The sequence below is a fragment of the Neomonachus schauinslandi genome, chromosome 7, assembly GCF_002201575.2.
Source record: "Neomonachus schauinslandi chromosome 7, ASM220157v2, whole genome shotgun sequence".
NCBI lineage: Eukaryota > Metazoa > Chordata > Mammalia > Carnivora > Phocidae > Neomonachus > Neomonachus schauinslandi.
The window spans coordinates 45,780,616-45,805,958 of record NC_058409.1 but is presented as its reverse complement, the minus strand read 5'-3'; the positions used below and the strand labels follow the sequence as shown (position 1 = coordinate 45,805,958).

At 38.3% G+C, this 25,343-nt stretch overlaps 1 long non-coding RNA gene across 1 annotated transcript in view; it reads right to left on the bottom strand.

Annotated features, from left to right (window-relative positions):
* The window catches only part of LOC110591146, a 48,141-nt gene extending 23,352 nt beyond the window's left edge, over positions 1 to 24,789 (bottom strand). The window contains exons 1-2 of the long non-coding RNA XR_002481008.1: positions 24,708 to 24,789; positions 21,468 to 21,524 (exon numbers count right to left, since the gene is read on the bottom strand). This is a non-coding gene — a long non-coding RNA (uncharacterized LOC110591146). The remainder of the gene's footprint in view (positions 1 to 21,467; positions 21,525 to 24,707) is intronic.
* Between the last annotated feature and the right edge of the window lie 554 nt (positions 24,790 to 25,343).

Sequence of the window (25,343 nt, the reverse complement as noted above, 5' to 3'; positions counted from 1 at the left end):
TTATTTGTGGCAATTGCTATTTAAAAACTTTCTAATCACAAGCTAATCCTTTTTGCTATGTAGTTCTCTAGTTACCATAACAACAGAAGAACTGGTCAAAATTCATTATCCAGTCTCCCGATAAGCCAAAGAATTTCCAGAAATACCAGTTTATAGGGGTTACTTAAAGGAACAAAAAGAACAACAACAGATGATTTTTAGATAGAACATTTGTAGAATATATCATATATTTTTTATTATAGATACAATTTATTATATTCTATATTTATTATCGATATATACACTATATCATAAAATACATAGGTTTAGAGTTGTAAAGGGCCTTCGATTTCTGTTTGACCTCCCTACCAGGAAACCCCCTGTGCTGTAGCATTCACAGGTAGCCATCTAACCTTGGCCTGCAAACTTCCTGTGATAGCACATCCTCCCTTTTTGGCACAGACTCCTCATTATTAATGATTATACAGCTCTTTGTTGTGTTGCTTAGAAATATATTCCCAGCAACTTCTACACATTAATTCTTGTCATGTCAAGTGAGTCTTCACTAAATAAACTGGGTATATTTTTAATCTTTCAGAAAATCAAATATTTGATGACAGATATTTTTTAAGTCATCACCTCTATTTTTGCCTACCTATGATCCATTTCCAGTTTTTCAATGGGAAACGATCTTCATCTTATTCTTGATTGATACAGCTTACCATGGGGTGAAATGTTTCTTTCCCTCACACCCTCTAGGATGTGCAAATAACAGAGCCCCTCTCATTCAACATAATACATTCCTCTGGCCACAGTGATTATTTTCGTCCCAGACTAGTGATCCAAATTGCTCCAGTAGATTTCTATACCAGAAGTTCCATGAAAAGTCTCCATCTTTTGGAGTTGCTAAGATGCTTGACTAGGAGCTTGGCACTGTGGGGAGAGCCCACATGACTACATGAGGTAACACAAAGATCGCAGAACCTTGAGATAGAAACAGAGCTCTTACCACATCGTTAGAACACCTGGAGCCAGCCTATATGTTAAGCTATGTTACTTCTTGACCTTTTAGACAGTGGACCAAAAAATTATGGATAAGCCAGTTTGTGTTTCCATTGATTGCCCCTAAAGAGTCTTGAGTAATACAATTCTATTTTTGTGAGTCATTTTTTCTTAGCTAAAATTTGATGGTATGATTATCAGACCTTTTCATTTTTGAGTCCTACTATGCTATACATGCTTTCAGTTGTCAATGTCTCCATGAAAATGGGGTACCCAGAGTGGACCACAGTGCAGTAGATGAGAATAGAACATACTGGAGTGGAATACAAGTAAACATTTTCCTTCCTGGTTTATGCCCCCTGCTGTCAATATTCAGTGACAGAGAACTAGACTGCCTTAAAATTTTATCCTCCATTTTAATGTTGCTTGTCATCCTGTTGACTTACACAACATCTGAATTTCTTAGGCCTTCTTCACACAAACTTATATTAAGCTATTCCTCATCTCATCTTTACTTCCAGTCCTTTCTCAAGCTACACAGATGTATATCCACGTATCTTGTCTATTGAAATAGTTTGAATTTTGAGCTTACACAAGTAACTCAATGTCTCAGAGCTTCAGTTTGCTTTACTGTAGAATTGTATGGTACTACTTAGGATGCTTTTGATGGCAGATACTAGAAACTCCAAATTAAAATAGCCAATCAACTAGAGGATATATTATCCCTAACAAGAAGTCTGCAGCTTTCAAGAAGATGGCACAGTAGGAGGATGCTGAGCTCATTTTGTCCCCATCTCCCACCTCTATTGTCTATGCAACTGACTCTGTAAACAGCCTGCGGATTGGCAAAAGTAATCTTCCACAGCTAGTTGTAGAGAGTAGGTAGCATTGAAAGGGGTAGGAGAGGCAGAGAGACAGTCAGGAACCAAACCACCAGCACAACAAACCACCAAGGGGAAGGGTCTCAGTAGCACTGAGAAGTGAGAGGACCATATTCCACACTGGGCACCTCCATTACTGGGGACCCACCCTTAGAAGATGAGTGCCTGTATCATCTGGCTATGAGAACCAGCAGGGCTTAATTCCGGGAGACAGAGGTGTGAGACAAAATGGAGACCCCACCCTTCAAGAGCCACATACTAAATAACAGCCTCAGACATAGCATAGAATCAACAGTTTGAAAAGCTTCTGGAGCATATGTGCAAGAGATTTACTAACTAAACTTAGAACATGTGCTGATGGAACAGGGATCTGCAGATTTCTTCAGGAACAAAAGTGCTGGTGGGCACTATTTTTCTTCCCCTCCTCCAATTTAGACAGCCAGATGCCTTTAGGAATGAGTTTTAACATTCCTTGTCTATCTTGCTAGGACTATATGCCCGTACTAACCATCCTACCCAAACTGCCCACCTTAGTAGGTTTCCCTCCAAAGTGGCTCCTGCCGCACCACACTCAGCAGGCAGTCTCAGATGGGACAACACTCCAAAAGGACTCCTGCCCTGGGGAGGTGGAGCGGGATAACTACATACACCAGGCTAAAAGTGATGCCAGTAGCCAGCCTCTAAGGTGGTTGCACAAGGAGCAAGCTCTGCTCTTCAGTGCACTTGCAGTGTGGCACAGCAGCTTACTGTGGACAGACAGGCTGACTGTTGGCCCTCCCCACCAATGAACCCATAGCACCACGTCGTGGCCTCTCAACAGCAAAGCGAGCAAACCTTTCCCAGTGCATCTACAGCAGGCAAAACAGATCACTGCAGCTGGCTGGGCTGAAGGCAATCATGGTGCAGCTACAACAAGAGGGCACAGGCAGCTCACACAAGGACACCCCTGGAGCACCTGGTCCTGGTGACTAGGAAGGAATGGGCTATAGGGCACCCACCATAAGACCTTTTTTACACAAAGCCACTACTTTCAAGAATAGGAGACAGAGCTGACCTACTTAATACCTAGGAAAAAAGCACAGAGAGTTAAATGAGTAGACAGAGAATATGTCCCAAGTGAAAGAAGATAAAATTGAAGTAAAAGACCTAAATAAAGATAAAATATGCCTGATAAAGAGTTCAAAATAATACTCATTGGACCTGAGAAAAAAGTTAATGAGTTCAGTGAAAACTTCCACAAAGGTAGAAAACATAACCACCAGTCAGAACTGAAGAATTCAACATTTGAAATGAAAAACACAGTAGAGGAAATCAACAGCGGACTAGAGGATGCAGAATGGGTCAGTGATCTGGAAGACAGGGTAATGGAAAACAACCAAATTTAACAGCAAAGAGGAAAAAAAGCGTAAAAATGAGAGTAGGTTAAGGGAACTCTGCAACAACAAGCATAGTAACATTCACGCGACGGGGATTCCAAAAGGAGAAAAGAGAGAGAAAGGGACAGACAACTTATCTGAAGAAATGGTATATGAAAACTTCCAGAATCATAGGAAGCAACAAACACAGGTCTTGTAAGCACAGAGATCCCCTAACAAAATCAATCCAAGGAGGACGCCATCAAGAAACATAGTAATTAATTTCAACAAGTAGTAAAAAAGAAAAATTTAAAAGCAGTAAGAGAAAAGGCAACAGTTGCATACAAGGAAAACCCCATAAGGTTATTGACTAGTTTTTCAGCAAAAACTGCAGGCCAGAGGTAGTGGCATGATAATATTTAAGTGCTGAAATGAAAAACCCTGCAACCAGTAACGCTCTACCTAGCAAGGTTATCATTCAGAACAGAATGAGAGAAAAAGTTTCCCGACAAATGGAAGTTAAAGGAGTTCATCACCACTAAACCAGACTTTTAAGGTAAGTTAAAGGGAATTCTTAAAGTGGAAAGAAAAGGCCCAAACCAGAAGAAAATTATGAAAGAAAAACATTTCACAGGTAAAAGCAAACATAGAGTAAAGGTAAATGAATCCCTGGTAAAGCCAGTATGGAGGTTAAAACCAAGTTGTAAAATCAATTATATCTACAAAAATGAGTCAAGGGATACATAAATAGATATAAAATAATGATACCATATCTATAAAATGTGGGGGGAAGGGAGTAAAAATTTAATGCTTTTACAATGTGTTCTAACTTAAACAACCATCAGTTTAATACACACTGCTATATACATAAGATGTTACATATGAACTCAGTGGTAACCAGAAATCAAAACCTTGTAATAGGAAAAAAACAAACAAACAAACAAAACGACAAAGGAATCCAAGCCTAATACCTAAGAAAGCCATCAACCACAAGGGAAAAAGAGCAAGGGAAGACGAAAGAAACAAAGAACTACAAAACAATTAGCAAACAATTAGCAAAATGGCAATAATTGACATAACCATCAATTATTTTAAATGTAAATGGACTAAATGCTCCAACTAAAAGACAAAGAGTGACTGATTGGATAAAAATAACAACAAAAACACAAGACCATCTTTATGATGCCTACAAGAGACTTACTTCAGATCTAAAGACATACATAAACCATAAGTGAAGGAATAGAAAAAGATATACCATGCAAATGGAAGGAAAAAAAAACTGGAGTAGCAGTACTTTCATCAGACAAAATAGATTTTAAAACAAATACTGTAGGGGTGCCTGGGTGGTTCAGTCAGTTAAGAGTCCAACTCTTGATTTCGGTTCAGGTCATTATTTGACGGAGAGAGATAGCTAGAGCAGGAACACAAGTGGGGAGCAGGAGAGGGAGAAGCAGACTTTCCGCTGAGCAGGGAGACCAATGCGGGGCTCGATCCCAGGACCCTGGGATCATGACCTGAGCCAAAGACAGACGCTTAAAGACTGAGCCATCCAGTAGCCCCACATAAAGTAATTATTAACACACATAAAGAAAGAAATGGAAAGTAATGCAGTAATACTGGGGACTTCAATCCCTCCCTTACATCAATGGATACATTAGCCAGACATAAAATCAGCAAGGAAACAGTGCCTTTAAAGGCCACACTAGACCATATGGCCCCAACAGATATAAATGGAACATTCCATTCAAAAACAGCAGAATACACATTTTTTTTCAAGTACATGAGGAACATTCTCTGGGATAAATCACATGTTAAGCCACAAAACAAGTCTCAATAAATTTTAGAAAACTGAGATCACTTCAAGCATTTTTTCTGACCATGATGGTATGAAACTAGAAATCAATTACAAGAAAAAACTGGGAAAAAAAACCACACACACATGGAAGCTGAACAACATGTTACTAAATAACCAATGGGTCACCTAAGATATCAAAGAGCAAATCTAAAAATACATGAAAATGAATGAAAATGCAAATAAGAGTCCCATGTCTTTGGGACACAGCAAAAGCAGTTCTGAGCGGGAAGTTTATAGTGATACAGGTCTAGCTCAAGAAAAGAGAAAAATCTGAAACAACCTAAGCCTACAACCAGATAAGCTAGAAGGAGAACAAATGAGGCCCAAAGCTAGTAGAAAGAAGGAAATAATAGAGTAGAGCAGAAATAAATTAAATAGAAACAACAAAAAAAAGAAGAAAACACCAATGAAACCAAGAGCTAGTTCTTTGAAGAGATAAACAAAATTGAAGAACTGTCAACCAAACTCACAAAAAAAAAGTAAAATGAGAAATGAATGAGGAGAAATAATGGACACCACAGAAATACAAAGAATTAGAAGATTATGAAAAATTATATGCCAATAAATTGGACAACCTAAAGGAAATGGGTAAATTCCTAGAAATATACAATCTCTTGAAACTGAACAGACCAATTATTGGTAATGAAATTGATTTAGTAATCAAAACACTCCCAACAAACAAATGTCTAGGACTACATGGCTTCACAGGTGAATTCTACCAAATACCTAAGAAAGAATTAATACCTATTCTTCTCAAACTACTACAAAAAATAGAAGAGGAAGGAAAACTTCCAAATTCATTTTACAAGGTCAGTATTATGTGGATACCAAAACCAGATAAAGACAATAACAAAAAAAGTACATGCCAATATATTTTATGAACAAAGAGAGAAAATTCTCAACAAAATATTAGCAAACTGAATTCTACAATACATTAAAAGCATCATTCACCATGATGAGTGATATTTATTCGCAAAATGTAAGCTTGGTTCAATAGTCAGGAATCAATCAGTGTGATACATTACATCAATAAAAGGAAGGATAAAAACCGTATTTTCTCAATAGATGCAAAAAAAAAAATCATTTGACAAAAATCCAACAGCTATTAATGATTAAAACTCTCAACAACGTGGGTTTAGAGGGCATAAACCTCAACATAATAAAGACAATATATGAAAAACCCACAACTAATATCATATTCCGTGGTGGAAAACTGAGAGCTTTTCCTCCAAGATCAGGAATAAGATAAGGTTGTCTACTCTTGCTGCTTTTATTCAACATAGTAATGGAAGTCCTAGCTGTAGTATTCATGTAAGTAAAAGAAATAAAAGGCCTCCAACTTGGTAACTAACAAGTAAAACTGTTACTCTTTGCACACAACATTCTTCTATATGTAGAAAACCCTAAAGACTCTACCAAAAACAATCAGAAATGATCAATGAACTCAGTGAAATTTCAGGATGTAAAATTAACATACAGAAATCTGTTGCCTTTCTATGCACTAATAATGAACTAGCAGAAAAATAAAGAAGACAATCTCATTCATAATTACACCAAAAATAGTAAAATACCTACAAATACACCTAACCAAGGAGGTGAAAGACTTATACTCTGAAAACTATAAAATACAGATGAAATAAATTAAAGAATACACAATGGAAAGATACACTCTGCTCACAGACAACCAATATTGTTAAAATGTCCATACTACCCAAAGGGCTTTACAGAGTCAATGTAATTCTGATCAAAATACAAATAGCATTTTTCACAGAACTAGAACAAAAAATTCTAAATTTCTATGAAACCATGAAAGACCCTGAATAGTCAAAGCAATCTGAAAAAGAACAAAGATGGAGGTATCACAGTCCCAGATTTTAAACTATACTACAAAGCTAAAGTAATCAAAACAGTATGATATGGCACAAAAACAGACACACATATCAATAGAACAGGATAGAGAACCCAGAAATAGACCCATGCCTATATAGTCAATTAATCTATGACTAAGGAAGCAAGAGTATACAATTGGGAAAAGATAGTCTCGTCAACAAATGATGTTGGGAAAACTGGACAGCTACATACCAAAGGATAAAACTGGACACTTTCTTATATCATATGCAAAAATAAATTCAAAATGGATTAAAGGAGTAAATATAAGACCAAAACCATAAAAAATCAAAGAAGAAAATATAGGCAAAAATCTCTTGAACACCAGTGTTAGCAACATTTTTTTCTAAATAGGTTTCCTTTGGCAAGAGAAACAAAAGCAAAAGCAAACTATTAGAAGTACACCAAAACAAATGTTTTTGCATAGCAAAGGAAACCATTCACAAAACAAAAAGGCAACCTACTGAATGGGAGAAGCTGTTTGTAAATGATATATTTCATAGGGGTAAAGATCTAAAATATATAAAAAACTTAAACAACACTTCCCCCCCCCAAAAATACTCAGAATAAAAAATGGGCAGAGGATCTGAATAGCCATTTTTCCAAAGATGACATACAGAGGGCCAACAGACACATGAAAAGATGCTCAACATCACTAATCAACAGGAAAATACAAATCAAAACAAGATACCAACTTAAACCACAGAGAATGCCTAATATTAAAAGGCCAAGAAATTCCAGGTGTTGGGGAGGATGTGGAGAAAAAGGAATCCTCCTTTGGCATTGATGAGAAAGCTAATTGGTGAAACTCCTGGGGAAAATAGTATGGAGACTGCACAAAATATTAAAAATAGACATATCATACGATCCAGTAATTCTACTATGAGGTATTTACCCAAAAAAATACATAAACACTAACTGGAAAAGATATGTGCACCCCTATGTTTATTACAGTATTATTTGTAATAGCCAAGATACGGAAGCAACCCCAGTGTCCATCAATAGATGAATGGACAAAATAGGGATAACATATATGTATGTATATATATGTTCATGGGTGTGTGTATAGGAATATTACTCAGCCATAAAAAAAGAAATCTTGCCATTTGTGACAGCATGGATGAACCTACAGGATATTATGCTAAGTGAAGTAAGTCAGGGAAAGAGCAATACTGTATAATTTCACTTGTATGTGGAATCTAAAAAAAAACCAAAAAACCCAACTTTTTTTTATTATGTCATGTTCATTACCATACATTACATCATTAGTTTTTGATGTAGTGTTCCATTATTCATTGTTTGTGTATAACACCCAGTGTTCCATGCAGAACGTGCCCACTTTAATACCCATCACCAGGCTAACCCATCCTCCCACCCCCTGCCCTCTAGAACCCTCAGTTTTTCAGAGTCCATTGTCTCTCATGGTTCATCTCCCCCTCTGATTTCCCCCTTCATTCTTCCCCTCCTGCTTTTTTTTTTTTTAACATATAATGTATTGTTTCAGAGGTACAGATCTGTGATTCAACAGTCTTGCACAATTCACAGCACTCACCATAGCACATACACTCCCCAATGTCTATCACCCAGCCACACCATCCCTCCCACCCCCCACCATTCCAGCAACCCTCAGTTTGTTTCCTGAGATTAAGAATTCCTCATATCAGTGAGATCATATGATACAGGTCTTTCTCTGTTTGACTTATTTCGCTCAGCATAACACCCTCCAGTTCCATCCACGTCATTGCAAATGGCAAGATTTCATTCCTTTTGATGGCTGCATAATATTCCATTGTATATATATACCACCTCTTCTTTATCCATTCATATGTCGATGGACATCTTGGCTCTTTCCACAGTTTGGCTATTGTGGACATTGCTGTCATAAACATTGGGGTGCATGTACCCCTTCGGATCCCTACTTTTGTATCTTTGGGGTAAATATTCAGTAGTGCAGTTGCTGGATTGTATGGTAGCTCTATTTTCAACTTTCTGAGGAACCTCCATACTGTTTTCCAGAGTGGCTGCATCAGCTTGCATTCCCACCGACAGTGTAGGAGGGCTCCCCTTTCTCCGCATCCCCGCCAACATCTGTCGTTTCCTGACTTGTTAATTTTAGCCATTCTGACTGGTGTGAGGTGGAATCTCATTGAGGTTTTGATTTGGATTTCCCTGATGCCAAGCGATGTTGAGCACTTTTTCATGTGTCTGTTGGCCATTTGGATGTCTTCTTTAAAACCCCAACTCTTAAAGACAGAGAACAATTGGTGGTTGCCAGAGGATAGGTGGATGGGGGATAAGCAAAATAGATGAAGGGGATTAAGAGGTACAAAATTCCAGTTATAAAACAAGTAAGTCACCACGATGAGAAATAGAGCATAGGGAAGTCAGTAATACTGTAACAATGATGTATGGTGACAGATGGTGACTATATTCATTATGGTGAGCACTGAGTTATGTACAGTATTGTCAAATCAAGTGTTCGACATTTAAAATAAATGTAACATTGTATGTCAATTTTATTGCAATAAAAGAACAATGAAGTCTGGAGGTAAGACAATTTTAGTTTTGATAAATTTGGTGGCTAAGTGATATCATCAAGATTCAAGCTCCTTTCATCTTCCCATTTTGCTACATCGCAAATTCCCTTTATGACTTCAAATAGCTGCATAGTTCCATGCATCAAAGGTAGGAATATGTTCCCCAGCAAAAGAGGGACTCCTTTTTCCAAACTGTTCTTTTTAAGAAAGAAAGAAAAAGTTTCCTAGAAGTCTCTCAGATTTCTCCTTGCATCTCAATGGCCAGAATTTTATCACATGACTAGGTTTATATCAGCCCCTAGCAAGGGCTATGGGGTGATCAGATTGGCTTATATTAGTGGTCTCAAGATAATTATGTATCAGAATCATCTGGAGGTCTTGTGAAAAGATGGATTTCTTCTTCTACAGTTTGATTCAGTAGGTCTGAGGCATGGCCCAGGCATTTCCTTTTCTAGCAAAACTGTGGATGATACTGATATTGTGGGTTGAGACCACAGTTAGATAACTGCTGGTTTAATCAAACATGATGCACTCCTGGGCCTTGAGCTGAGATTGGGGCCATTAAGGGGCAGGTGGTTTCCCTCAAGGCTTTTTTATTAAAGGAAGAAAAAGTCCTACAATGGGAGTTAATAATACAAACTCAAAGGGTCATCCCATGGGTTATAGATAATGCATATAAATTGCCTGTCATAGTGTGTTCAATAGACGGACCTATTGTTTTTACTGATTCTGTTATATACAGGCATTGTATTTATAAGCTCAATTTTACTTGAAAATTTAAGTATGCTTTTCCATCTTTATTCAGGTCGTTGACAATATATTAAACAGGGTAGGAACAGACAGAATACTAAAAATACAGATTTCCCTGATCAGTGACATCAGGCCACTAATCAAAATGCTTATGATTTGGTTCTTTGGTGATTCCACTTCATTAAAATGTCATTTAGCCTTATTTTTCCATCTTATCCAAAAGCATGTCTTGAGAGACTATAAAATAATTGGCTTCAAAGTGGCTTATGTATCTCTCTAAAAAATAGAGAATAAATGAAATGTTCTGGTATTTTATTAAAATGTCCAACATTTTTATGGAGTGCTTACCATGTGTCAGATACTGTTCAAACTCTTTTACATGAGCAGGTACTATTATTATTATTCCTATTTTACAGAGGGGAAAATGAGCACAAAGAAGTTGAAAGGCTTTCTCAGGGTCATGCAACTGATAAATGGAGATAGTGTGATTCTAATATAAATGTTATCTCTACTAATAGACACCACCACACATAAACAGTACAATCACAGGAAATGGGCACAATTATAATTCAGTAACAACTGGTACCTAAAATGCTTTCTCACATAAACACATACACATACACACCTGTCTTACTCATTACAGCCTTTAAATGTTACACACTTTAGTATGTTCTAGTTCTCTGAAAATGGTTCAACAAGCCAAGGTGCATAGGACAAGATTTATCAGTGTTTAGTGAACCACTGTGTGGAAGAGGGCCATCACGAAGGATAACAGAAGTATTATATATAGAAAAGCATATTTTAATATTGTATTGCTTATTTCATATTTTAGTAAGCGTTTAGAATAGAAACGTGCAAATGTTTGCAACAACTTTGGCAGTTTCACCATGGACTGGAATTGGAGTAAAACAGTGATGGATGACAACTGGGAGAACAGGAATTGGCATTATACTAATTAAATTCAGTATCCAAACCCTCTGTCATTATCCTGTCCTAGTTGTTATAATCAAGTTGCCACATTTTCATCTATGGGTGTTTCTTTATTAGAAAAGAAATTTACCATTCACACTAGAGACTGCAGAAGGAAATTAACTTAATCTTCCAATTCTAGAACAAATTTCACAATAAGGGATTCTTAAATTCTCAGAGAGTGGGGGAAAAAAAGCAAAGAGAAAGTCATTCAGAATGGTGTTTCTCAAATTTAGCTACTTTCACAGACATTCTTGGGGAGGGGGGTTTTCCAAGTTTTCTGTGATAAGGTTCTAAATGGTTTTACTTTTGTTCATAATCTAAACAAATTAGTACACACTTGTTCAGGATTACCTGGAAAACCACATTACCCAAGAGAGTTGCTCCATGATCACCGGATCTGCTCTTGTACATCTGATCCCTCTTCCATCAAGTGAAGATCAACCATACCAAACTTCTCACCGGGTGCTTCTCAAACTGGGTCCTCAAGACCCCCTGGTGGTTAATCTTTAAGTGACTAAAAAGAACCAACTAAATAAAAACCTCTTTATTTGAAGTTAAGGACTGTCTTCCAAGTATTTTGGGTCCCTTGCCTCAGTTTTGATGACTTTTCTGTGTCTGGCCTCTCACTGAACTTATTTTATCTCCTGCTCACTTGCCTCTTCTTTGCAACTTGGCCAGGAGCCTTGCATCCCAAGAGCAAATTAATCAGTATTTTGGGAATGCCCCAGATCTACCTGGCCATGAATTCTAGCCAATCTAGGGCAGCCTGGCAGAGGAGTTAGGTATGGCTCTTTGGATGTCGTTTCTGTTTCTCTGACACTTTGTGTTAGGTCTATTGCACCAGCAGGTGTCATAGTGGGCCCCTCTTTCCCACAGAAATACATCAGGTTAAAACTCAAAACCATTTTTTAAACTCTGAAAATAGAACACTAGCCTCAAGCATTCTACAACACAGAAGCAGTAAGTTATGCTATCTTAATAATGAATGCATCAGATATGAAGGCCATCTCCTCCTCCCAAATATCTCATGAAAAGTGCATACAGAATTTGGGTTGCTAATCTTGCCAGCTAGCCTGCCTTTTGTAAAGGGGTCAAGAATCCTAGGTATTTCATGTGTGCTAGGGCTGAGGTTGCCTGCCCCAAGGGAGCATGTATTTAACTCAGTGGTTCTATTTTGAACATACATCGGAATCATTGGGAGGGCTGGCTATACCAAGGATTGCTGGCCCCCACTCCCTGAGTTTCTTAATTTTCATTCTGACAAGTTTCCAGGTGATTCTGGGAGCAGGTTTTAAGAGCCACTGCTTTAACTTAAGGCTTTGCTTTTTACTTGACCTATCCAGTTGGATGTAATAGATCTGCCCTCCTCCCTTTTTCTCCATTAAGAACTGCCCAACAGTTGAAGCTTTGGGGGAGTAGCTCACATGAGGAAGGCTTCTTAAAAATAAGGGCATGGGATAAAAAAAAAAATCCATTTCAGATATTCTGTTACATCTTAGGATTTTTGGGTCCAGGTAACAGAAATGACTTTAACTAACTTAGTGTAGGAGACACCATGCAGCCCCCAAGCAGATCCCCTCTTTCAGCCAACACACCTATTCCCTAACAGCTCCAAATGCTGTGGAACTGGCTTCTATTTCTTTTCAGAGAATTGCCTTTGACTACTTCAGCCAGCACTGTCTAAAGATGTTTCACACCCACTTCCCCTTACTTCCTCCTGATTGATACGGAGGTACCCAAGTCTCCTTGACTCAGGGTGGGACAACTCTATGGTACAATTACACTCTAAAGTTGATCTGTCTAATATGTTCTAGCCACATGAGGCTACTGAGCCCTTGAACATGGCTAGCTGGAACTGAGATGTGTTGGAAGTATAAAATACAGAGATTTCAAAAACTTATTTAAAAAAAGAATGTAAAATGTGCCACTATTTTGTAAATACTGATTACACATTGAAATGACAATCTTGTATATATTTGAGATTAAATAAAATATATTAAAACTAATTTCACCTGTTTCTTTTTATACATTATGCTTCTATTGGGTTATACTGGTCCAGAGCCTCCACAGCTGCATGGGTCAGGCCAAGGCTAGACTTTATTTGACTCTATATATACACCCATCTCCAGAAGAAGTCAGGATTGCATGAGTAAAGAAGACTGAGGTCAGCTGCCCAGTACAAAGTCATGATCCCTCAGACAGTTTCCCTCTGAACCGCTTCTTGAATCCAGAATCCATTGACTAAAGGAGAAACTGGGTCTCTGTGAGGAAAGATCCTACAACACTATGAGAAAAATATACAGTACAAGTATTCATACTTGATTCTTCCAGTGCTCCCCCAAAAGACACTTGCAGCTATTAATAAATGCAAAATGCAAATGGTAAAAATAAAACAGGGAAAAGGGAATACCCATATCTTTTGAAGGCTGTTTGATAGAGAGTCCATACTGACAATGACACCAGGGAATGATCACTGACCCCCTGTTAGAACAGGTGCATACCAGGGTCCATTAATAAATGGAGCTGTAATCACATTCATCTCACAGCAGGTCCATTAGGTCCATGTCTCCAGTTCCTAAGTATATGTTCATAGTAGAACTCTCACATTTGTTCTTTGACACATTAAACCCAAGCTCAGAAGGCCAAGTAGATCCCCTGAAGATGTGCCTTCCCTACTCCTGCCGATCAAGTCAAGTAATAACTCATCCCAGGGAAAATTACAGAGATTAGCACTGCGCTCAAAGGCTTTAAGAATACAAGGAGAACTATCTCAATCAGACCTCCATTTAATTTACTGTTCTGTCACTTGCAAAAACTGGATGGATCAATGTCAGTGTATTATCACACACTTAACCAAGTAGTATCTTCAATTGAAGCCCCTATTACATAGTTGGTAGCTATTCATTTGTGAATGCATTTTTTCCCATACCCATCAGGAAGAATAAGAAGTGATTTGTCTTTATACTGAAGAGCCAACGGCATACCTTCCAGCCTGTCTCCAGGTCAGTATTAACTCTTCCACCTGCTCTACAGCGTAACTGCAAGGGAGCTGGGCAGGCTGGAGATTCTGTAGGACATTACTTTCATTCAATGTTTTTATGGCATACTGTAACTCTTCAGAACACCTTGGTAAAAACACATGTATAGCAGAGGTTGGGTAATAAACCTCACAAAAATGCAGGGGCCTGCTACATTGGGAAAGATGTTAGATGTCCAGTGAGCTGAAGTATGCTGATCCATGCTCTGCAAAGTGAAGGACAAGATCTTGCAACCTGTACTTCCTACCATTAAGAGATCAACAAAATGCCCGGTAATCCTCTAGGGCTTTTTGAAGCAACACTTGTTAATACTGTTATGACCATTTATTGGGTAAGGTGAATGTCTGTGAGTTTTGAGTGAGATCCAGAACGAGCAAAGGCTCTAGTACGTCGAGGCTGCAGTACAAGCAGCTCTGCCACTTGAGTCATATAAACTAGGTTATTAGAGGTATCTGTGGTAGAAAACGAGGCACTAGAAAAGTCTCAGTAGTTGAACTGCAGCGCAGAAACCTAGAATTTGGTGGGGAAAAGGCTATTCAATTCCCTCAAAAATTGCACACTATTCATAAAGTATGTCTTAGAATGCACCTGGGACATAGGAGAGATTGAGCATCTGAGCATGGGACATGAAGTGACCATATGGCCATAGTTGCCTATCATGACCTGGGAGACTGTCAAACCCCTCCATGCACAAGGTTAGGAGCGCCTAACAGCAATGTGCTAGAAGATTGTAAGATCCATGGTGAGATGGAAGGAGTACTTTCAAAAGACTTGAGCAAATCTAGACGCATAATTAAGTGGCATGAAGAAGTGGTGTACATCCATTACCTATCACTATTGCCCAGACTCTTATCCCTGAGCTCACACCTATGGACTTCTCGAGGAGTGGGCACTGCCTATGGTCAGCTGTTAGCTCCCAAGAGGAGGCAAAAAACCCCAAAACAAAACAAGAAAACAGTTTTGTTCATAAAATCAGTTGACTTGCTGTAGTGGTCCAAACACAAAATGGACTGATTTTAAACTATAACTGTACCCAGGAGTACACCAGAAACACTATGGTGAGGGGGGGAAATCCCCCCCCAAAGGTCAGAGCTTCAGTTAGTGTGGAGAAAAAGAGAGGCCCACAGTAGGATAAACATGCAAGGATAAATGGCTCACCAAGTTTATCAGGGACCTGGAATGAGCCAGAAACATTGATTAAGGTCAGGGAAATGAAGAGAAGAGCCATAGAGATAAACCTATGGGAGTAGACACAATATGTGAAAGTTTTTATATGCACGCTAGGGAGTATCTAGAATGAGGCACTAAAAATACCTGTAGACAGCAGGGTTGAGAAAAGGATATTTTTTTTGAAAACTAAAGGGACGACACACGGCAATGCCTATTTTGATAGTTTTTCTGATTTAGGGAGTGCAGTGAGGGAAAGTAAAATACCTGGTTCAGTGACTAAGATTACAGACTAGGAAACAATCTCAGACTTATTACAATGAAATTAAACAGTGTGAATTGTATTCTTTTAGGTTCCAGATTGGGTAAGACTGAAATTCTCATCAGTTTTCTAGCTTTAGTACAGAAGACCACCAGAGGTGTTTATGATGATTTTTCTGGCTTCCAAGCTCTTATGGGACTTAAAATTATTACAGTATTCTTAGAATATTATTTTTGTTATTTGAATCATATTGGAAAGGAGGTTTCAAAATCTTTGTTCATAGTCTTTTCTAACCACTGTAATTTTTGAGCTTGGAAGGAAACCTCAGAGCCTTGAAAGAGCCTTCACTGAACATAGTAGGCAGAATATTGGCCCTTCCAAAAATGTCCATGTCCTAATCCCAGAACCTGTGTAAATGTCCATGTTTTAATCCTAGAAACTTTGTCTTTTATCTCAAAGGGGACTTTGAAAATGTGACTAAGATGAGAGATCTTGAGATGGGAAGAGTAGCCTGGATTATCCAGGTAGGACCCACCTAATAAAATGGACTTAAAATCAGAGAGTGTTTCCAAACCATGGCTGTAGAGACAGCGGACAAAGAGGGAGCGATTACGAGTGTGCAAGTACAGTGACTGGCATTGAGGAGGTCAGAGGAAACCACGAGCCAAGGAATGTGGCTGGCCTCTACAAGCCAGGAAAGACCCTCAGCTGACCGCCAGCTAGAGCTACAACATCTCGGTCTTAAAAGGAACTGAATTCTGCCAAAAACCTGCAGAAGAAAACAGATATGGCCTTTGACCCTCCAGAAAGGAATGCAGTCCTGGCAACATCTTAATTTTAGCCCGGTAAGACTGTGTTAGATTAATGAGCTACAGAAATGTGAAATAAATTTGTATTGTTTAGACCATTTTATTGTGTACTTTGTGACTATGCCCACAGATAACTAGTGTATACTAGACTTTCCTGGTCTTTATCTCTTTAACTGCATAACAGTCTTCTACTGAAGATGAAATGACATGCTACATGGGACAGCACCTGAAAAACTTTAAAATGCTGTGCAAACAATAGATTCTATTCGATTTAGAAGCAGTTGATGTGGTAATCTCAGGGGAAGTCCTTTTGGTGCAAACAGCCAATTACATGGATTGTTTCTAATGCTTGAGAGTGCAATAAGGTAATGGAAATAAATTATTTCCAATTCTGTTTTGGTACATTAACATTTGGCAAGATCTAAGCTCAATGCGGTCACGAGGATAAACATAAAAAGCCCTGTTAGTGAAGATTATATATATATCACAACAGGAATAAGAGATAGAATCATTGCTATTTTAATATAACTTATGGAAAGGTAATTAACACATGCTACCAGAAACCAAAGGGCAGATTCCATTTCCCTTTTAGTGTTTTGAATCTGATTTGATTATGCTGATTCTCAAGCACCAATAGCTGCTTAGTATTTTCAGTCTCTTAGTCCTGATTTCTTAATCAGCCCAGTAATACAAAATAGCGGTTTATTTCTTGAACATGGTTCATTAGCTTGGCTCATTAATTTTCAAAGGGACCACAGATCTTAATTAGGTAGGTGGATGGGCCACCCATTGCTGTTGGAGGTAATCATTTCCAAAGAAACTTTTAAAATTTAGGCCAGTTCATTCTAATTTTTTTTTTTTTTTTTAAGGACAATCAGACCTTGGCGGTTAAGCATCTTAGTCAGCCAGTATTTATTACAAGGAAGCTAGCTATTCAAGCTAGTTCCAGTGAAGGGAGATTAATTTCAAGGATTCCATAGGCAACTTCAAAGGTATAAAAACTGAAATCCAGGTACACTTGTAAAACCAGCAATTGGGAAACGAGAAAACATGGCTTGTTTATCCGCCCTTTATGGAGCTTTTGGTCTTTTCCTTCTGCTTGTCTCTAGATGCTTGCTCCACCTTTATGCAGATGTCCTTTTTCTCCTGAGTTGCAGGCACACATGTAACAAAAATCACTATCTCAGGCCAACCTCCATGTCCATTGAAATCAATTGCACATATCTTTTCCCTCATAGCATTTCCTAAACTAAGTGTAGAGAATGTGATTGATCGCTAGCTGGTCAGACAATTAGATACTGTAAGTCTGACGGGTACTCCTAGTTCAAGGAGCTGTGGTGCGGAGGTCACATGGCCACATTTGTCTGCAGTGGTCTCCAACTTCTAAGTGGAGTCTCTAAGCTCCCAGTGAAGAGGGTATGGACAGGCAGACACCTCTTTTATATTTAGTCCCACTTAAAACTTTAGTTTCTTGCACTTGAAGAAGGGGTCAATTTCCCATTCGGTTTAAGCCGTTGACCAAGGTTTTTCACTAACTTCAAAGCATTACATACTGCTTTCTTCCATAAAGAACTCATGAATTAAGCTAGCATAATATTTTATCTCCAATAGACATGTCATAAATATTGTTGTAACAATTTTTGCCCTTTCTGAATCTATAATCCTAATCTTTCTACAGTCATTTCCATTAAATATACAAGTAATATGTGTTCATAGTTGGGATTATACCAAGGTTGATGTTTTTTGCCCTTAAAGAACACATATAATGCATATCACCTTGGACTGCTGTAAAGACCATATGGAAGTATTTTTCTGCTTTCTGAGGAAAGCTTCTGGGACATCTAGTATCAAATATATATTGATTTATAACTAGTAAATCAAGTAAAATTCAAGTTAGCAATAAAAACCTGAGTTCAGAGTCTAAAAACAAAGCCAAAGCCAAAATCTCAATTCCCCATTATAGAAGAAACTTTGTCCTGTTTTATCTGTGGTTGGCCATTATAAGGAACATAAATGTTATTGTGAGCAGTGCCACTAGAAATTTTTATGAGCCTGGTAATCTTGTGAAAAGTATCTCTAAGGCTGTTTAAGTTCTAGAATTCTAATTAATTTGAAATTTATGGAGAAGTTGATTATAAAAGGATTTTCTTTTTTTTTTTTTTATAGATTTATTTTTTTTATTTGAGAGAGAGGGCACGCTCAAGTGGGGGGAGGGGCAGAGACAAAGACTCTCAAGCACACTCCCCACTGAACTAAGCACGGAGCCCAAAATAGGGCTCTATCCCAGGACTCTGAGATCATGACCTGAACCAAAATCAAGAGTAGGACGCCCAATCAACTGAGTCACCCAGGCACCCCACAAAAGCATTTTCTGATATAATTTCGAGCCTGGGTCTATTAGCCAAGACCATTAAGGACTAAGATAAAAGTCTGACAGAAATGACATCAGCTTGCCTGAATTTACCTTCACTACGGTTTATTTCTGACCCAATAAACGGGATAAGTGACATCAAGTATACAAATGACTGAGATGCCACTCCTCAGTGTCTCCAGTTTTTCATGGAGGGGACTCTGATACTGAGTACTTACAGTAAGGCTGCATGGACTAAACAAGCCACAGGGTCAGAAAACAACAACAACTTGGGCGCCTGGGTGGCTCAGTTGGTTAAGCGACTGCCTTCGGCTCAGGTCATGATCCTGGAGTCCCGGGATCGAGTCCCGCATCGGGCTCCCTGCTCGGCAGGGAGTCTGTTTCTCCCTCTGACCCTCCCCCCTCTCATGTGCTTGCTCTCTCTCACTTTCTCTCTCTCAAATAAATAAATAAAATCTTTAAAAAAAAAAAAAAAGAAAAGAAAACAACAACAACTATGTACTGCTATCTTTTGTACTTTCTGGCTTGAGAAGAGACTAAAGTAAGTTATTGCCTGCTGCTACCATGGTTATATAACACCATGTTCTTTATCTTTGTCACTAGGCTTTTGGTATACCTGTCTATGGCTTACCACATAACATTAATATATATATATTTTTAATTTCACTTCAGCATATTGAGGCCCTGAAAAAATAAATCTCAAAACACTATTGCCAGGCTCTCCATTAGAACACACACTCTGGAGCCAGAAAAATGAATTTAGGCCCTGGCTCTGTCCAGATAAAGGATGTTTGTCAAGTTTTTAAACCTCTCTTTGCTTCAGTTTATTCAGCTTTAAAATCGAAATAAAAGGACTTTTGATTCTAAACATAACCTAATCATTACCAGACAGATCCTCTCACAATAAAAAACTATAATGCTGGAAAAATGTATAAAACATCTGTTTTGGGCATTGGACAACCAACAGTAGAATGCTGTGGTCTATGGGTATGGAAAAACAAATGATGTATTTCACCCCAGCTTTCTGCTTGAAGGCACTTTCCCAGCTAATGTTTTTAAGTGGAAAACAAACAGGTCAACAGTCTCACTGTGCAAAATAGACAGGATTTGGGACTGCTGAGGTGAGTGAGGTTTGTAGGACAGAAATTTAGAGTAGAAGGAGCCGGATAAATATATTCACTGAGGGATCCCCTTGATTATTTGGCTGAATACTCAACTGTGTAAGGTCAGAACAAGACCCCATGAGACCTGGAAAAAAGCAGCTATTAGGGGACGGTGAGGTGAACAGAGATTCTAGATATCACATTGTTCTTGGAGACACTGGGATTGGAATTAGTGTAGAGACTTCATTGAAAACCCTGGACATTTCATTGCTACCCCAGGAAAGCCACACCTTATGACTAGGGCTAATCTAGTCTTAGAGCGAGTGATACTCTAGATGCTCAAAGCCTAAAGCCAAGTTTTCACAGCATAAAGTTGACCCATCCATATACTAACTATGTGACAGAATAAATTTCAGTACACTCTCAAGTAAGATAAATTCAAACTCTCAAAAATGTATCATTCAAAATGTTTGGCACAAATTAAAAAACAAGAATAATATATAATCCATAATGGGAATAAACAATCAATAGACAGACACAGAGATGTCACAGATGTTGACATTAGTATACAAGGACTTTAAAACTGCTACTATAATGTCTGAGAACTTTTTAAAATGTGGGTATAATATAGAGAATTTCAGAGAAATGAATACTATAAAATCTATTTTTTTCTTCGAATAACATTTGCTTTATCTGAATTGAAAATTTTCCTGAATATACTTTCATTGGTACATGACATATCAGAGAAGCAAAGATCAGGAAACTTGCCAATAGGTTAATAGAAACCACTCAAGCTGAAGCATGACAAAACAAAGGACAAAAAATGAAGAGACTCGGTGACCTGTGGGACATTATCAAGTGATCTTACATACATTAATTTTGAGTCCCAAAAAGAGAGGAGACAGAGACTGAGGGTAAAACCTATATTTGCAAAAATAATGATCATAGTTCTCCAAATCCGATGACAGCTATGAGCCCAAAGATCCAAGACATTTAACAAATCCCAAATAGATTAAACATAATGAAAACCACACCTAGGCACATCGTAGTCAAAACGCCAAAAATCCAAGATAAAGGGGATATTTTTAGAAGCTAGAGGAAAAGACACATTACATATAAGAAAACAACAGTAAGAATGAGCTCTTCTTCTCATCAGAAATAAAGTGAGCCAGAAGACAATGGAACTACATTGTTCAAGTTCTGAAAGAAAACTGTCAGTGTGGAGTAAAAATAGATGGAGATCAATGGAACATGAGAGAAAAAGCTTGAAATAGACCCAGGCCACTGTTACAACACCAGTTAACTTTTGACATAGTTATTAAAGCAGGTAAAGTTTCTTTTTTCCTAAATGATGCTAGAGCTGAGCTGAATCTCTATATGGAAAAAAAATAAACTTTAACACATATTTGACACTATACTTAAGAAAAGTTAAGATGAATCATAAGCCCAAACATCAAGGTCACATCTAAAAGTTTCTAAAATAAAACCTAGGAGACTACCTTCATTATCTTGGTGTAGAAAAAGTTTTCTTATCTCAAACACTGCCCACATTCACCCTGAAAGAAAAAAAAATGGGACCTCATCAAAATTTAAAATTTCTGCTCATTAAACCACTCCATTAAATAATGAATAGCGAAGCCACACACAGGAAGAATATATGCACATTGAATATTTCTGACAATGCATTTGTAGCCACGATATACAAAGAACTCTTAATATTCAATAATACAAACAGCTTCAGGTGAAAGTAGACAGAGGACTTTAACAACAGATGCTTCACAGTGGAACAATACAAATGGTCAGTAAGCAAACAAAAGTATGCTCAGTGTCACTATTCATCAGGGACATACAGATTAAAAGCAAAAGAAAATACCACCATACACATCCATAAGCATGGACAAATTTAAGAAGGGGGACAACACCAAATGTTGATGAGGATGGGGAACAACTGGAATTCTCAGACATTGTTGGTGGGGATGCTAAATGATACAACCACTTGGGGAAAATGCCTGGCTCTTTCCTATAAAATGAAATAAGCACCCTACCTATGGCCTAATACTTGTAATCCTAGTCCAAGAGAATAGAGGTCACATGTTCACAGAAAGATGTGTACATGATTAGGGACACCAGTCTTACTCATACTAGCTCAAAACTGGAAAGAACACAAATGTCCATCAACAGGAAAATGAGTAAACAGACTGTGGAATACTCACACGAAGGCTTATTACTGATTTATGTTACAAAAATGGATGAATCTGAGCCAAGGAAGCCAGGAACAAAAGAGCACACACTTTATGATTGCACTTCTATGTAGTTCTAGAACAGGGTAAACTACAGGGTGGTGATAGAAATCAGAAGAGTGGTGGTCTCCGGAGATGGTTCCAGAAAAGGAACTTTTCTATGAAGGGCATGAAGAAACTTTGTGGGATGAAGGCAGTTCCGTATCTTGCATCCATTTGCCCAAACTCATTTTTCTCTATGTACATTACACTTCAATTAAAAAAAATGAGGTAACAATAGTAACTATTTTGTGAGTGTTGTGCAAATTAAGCTAATATATATATTATATATATAATGCAATATATATAATATATATATAATGCTTATAATAGTGTGATAAACTAGGATTCATTTAGAAACATTAGAATTACTATTATAATTCATGTTGTTCTCTCCAATGCCCTATTCATTTAATGTACTACGTGTAGCTGTGCACAAGTATTCCAACCAAGGAATCTATTTCAGAATGTTAGAAATAATACCTCACGTTGTATAGGATAAGACTTTCCTGGTATTATCAGCTCTGCTGTGAAAAAGGCACTGCCGCTGTTTCTACTCATGAAATCCCTTGACACTGTGCAAATTTCCCATCTGTGGTTTCCCTGCCAGCTGACTTCTAGAAGGCTCTAAGTTTTCCTTTCCATTCAATTATCTAGAATTTTAAATACAAGTAATTAATCCCTTGATCAAATGGTATAGAATTAGACTGCTTTGATTGCGCCCTTCCCTCAAGAGATCTTAAGCTTCCACAGAATGTAACATTTAAAGCACATTTAAACAGAACATAAGGTGGTTTAGAAAATGGGTTTTGTGGTAATCACCTCAAAATCCATAGCCTAAAGCATTCATCCAATGGCATCAAACAAGAAAGAGCTTTCGCCTGAATTCTTTAGGCGATTGCTTCATGTACACAGTGGAGCAGTGCTAACATTTCAGCGCGAGTCTGGGCTGTGAATACCAGAGAATTACCTTCTTCGAGTGACAAAGAGAAACCAAACAGTACAGTGGGAAGGATACTAAATACCCGGGGTAATTTATCTTGTAAAAGGAAGCGTGTTCTGCACCCCTCTGACTTGGCAAGAAAATGTTCAGGGACGGATGCTGAGGAGGGAAATGTGAATGGTAAAATTGCAGAGCTGAAGAGGACGGTTTCCCACCTGCCATCGACAGCGCGAGTCGGCTGAAAATCGTTTACTGGGGTCCTGCCCATTTTGACAGATTTCAAAGTTAAAAACATTCTACCCCCTGGATGGCGTGGGTTCCCTTTCCGGCAGGGGCTTATGAAGTACACAGTGGCTCAGAATAAACATCATGGGAGACTAAGAGACCAAAATAATTTATTAAATTAGCAAAAATTAAGCCACACTGGAACTCTTAGTTTGCTTGGGTAAAATTATTTTGCTTTCTTTAAAAACTAGATGTAATAAAATGTCCACCACTTGGCTGGTAGTAGCCTCATTACCCCAATTCCACATAATTGCTGTGTTTGATCAAGCAACACTGAACAACAGCTGGCCCAGATAGGAGTTCGGTCGGGCTCCCATTTTAGATACAGAAGTTTCCAGAGCACACGTTCTCTCCCCCGACACCCCAACTTTATTTCCTGTAGCACGGACATTCCATACTGGACGATTAATCCATAAAAGTAATTTTAATATTCTACGTGTGCGTTTTTATAGTCACTAAACAAAAAAAGCCTTTTTTTGTTTGTTTTTGGAATGCTTCTGCTGGGAAGTTGCTTTTTCACACATAAAATCATTTCAGGCAATCATTTACCAGACCCTTTTATCATTCAATTAGAGTAGCTCGAAAAATTCTTCCCTGAAAATGCTACACAAAATTGGCTCAGTTAAAGTATCCCTGTAAACCCACAGACTGATTTCAGCAAAAATCAACCTACCAGCCCCCAAACACCCACCAATCCAAACAACAGTAAAACTATATTTATAAACCTCTGCTTTTCACATTTTTATAAGGCCAACTGTAGCAACGCCTAACACTAAATTGTGTGAGAACTCTTTAGGGAAAGCAACAAACAGAACAAAACAGACACAAGCACAAATCCCTCTTAAACAAACACCCTGTAATGTGGATATCTGACATTTTAGCTTTTGATCGTCAAGACATCCATTTCAAAAACATCCACCTCGAATCAACATACTGTCAACTGTAGTACAGCTACTAATAAAACAATTAGATAAGAAACCGGGCAGCCCCAACCAATGAAATTCCCCCTTTGGGAAGCCCCGGGTAACCTAGGAAACTGACCTCGTGAGTGACCCCCATCCTGCTTGTCCCTTCCCACATCCCAATCCCAGCTCTTAAGTTTTCAATTTACCAATGAAGAGTGCATTTAAAAAGCCCTAGGCATCCCATCCGTATACCGCAATAAAAGAAGAGCCCCCTCTACCCTCCCTCACACTGTGTGGCCCTTGGGCACATTGTGTATCCCTTAGTACCTGTGCGGAATAAATCTTTTTTCCAAGTTCCTCGGTGGTTGTTGAAGTGCATCTTACAATCATAATAAGAACCACAAAAGCTGGTTCAACCACCCGGCAGGCTCCAGGGAGGGAACGGTCTGCAGAGGCTTGCCTTAAGTAGGTAGAGGCCCAGGTGAGGGCCCCAGGCATTTCTAGCAGATCGCATCGCTATCGATGGGCTGAGAGTGGAAGAAAGCTACGCCCAAAGAAGTTCATTCCCACTGGTTTTTTTTCAAAAACCAAAGAAAACGTTTTTTAAAAATCCAACTGAATTTTATGTAAAAATCCAGCACAAAACAAAGTGCTTTGAGTGTCTCCAGGGTTCCAGGAACCGTAATCGAGAAAGTTTTTGTTTGTCAAATATGAGCGATGCATCTCACAACTTTATCCAACAAAGGCCATACATCTGTACACACATCTTAATAGCACAAATTAGAAACACCAACAGGACCAGAACTTACCTTAAAACGTATTCTAATTTTTAATTAATCTCTAGAGATGTATAGTGGGTTGGGGGACGGGGTGCCTCACTGCATTTCCACCTTCTTTTGATTTATTTATGGTTAATTATAAAAACAGAATAACCATATTTCAAAAATTGGAGATGAGGAGAAA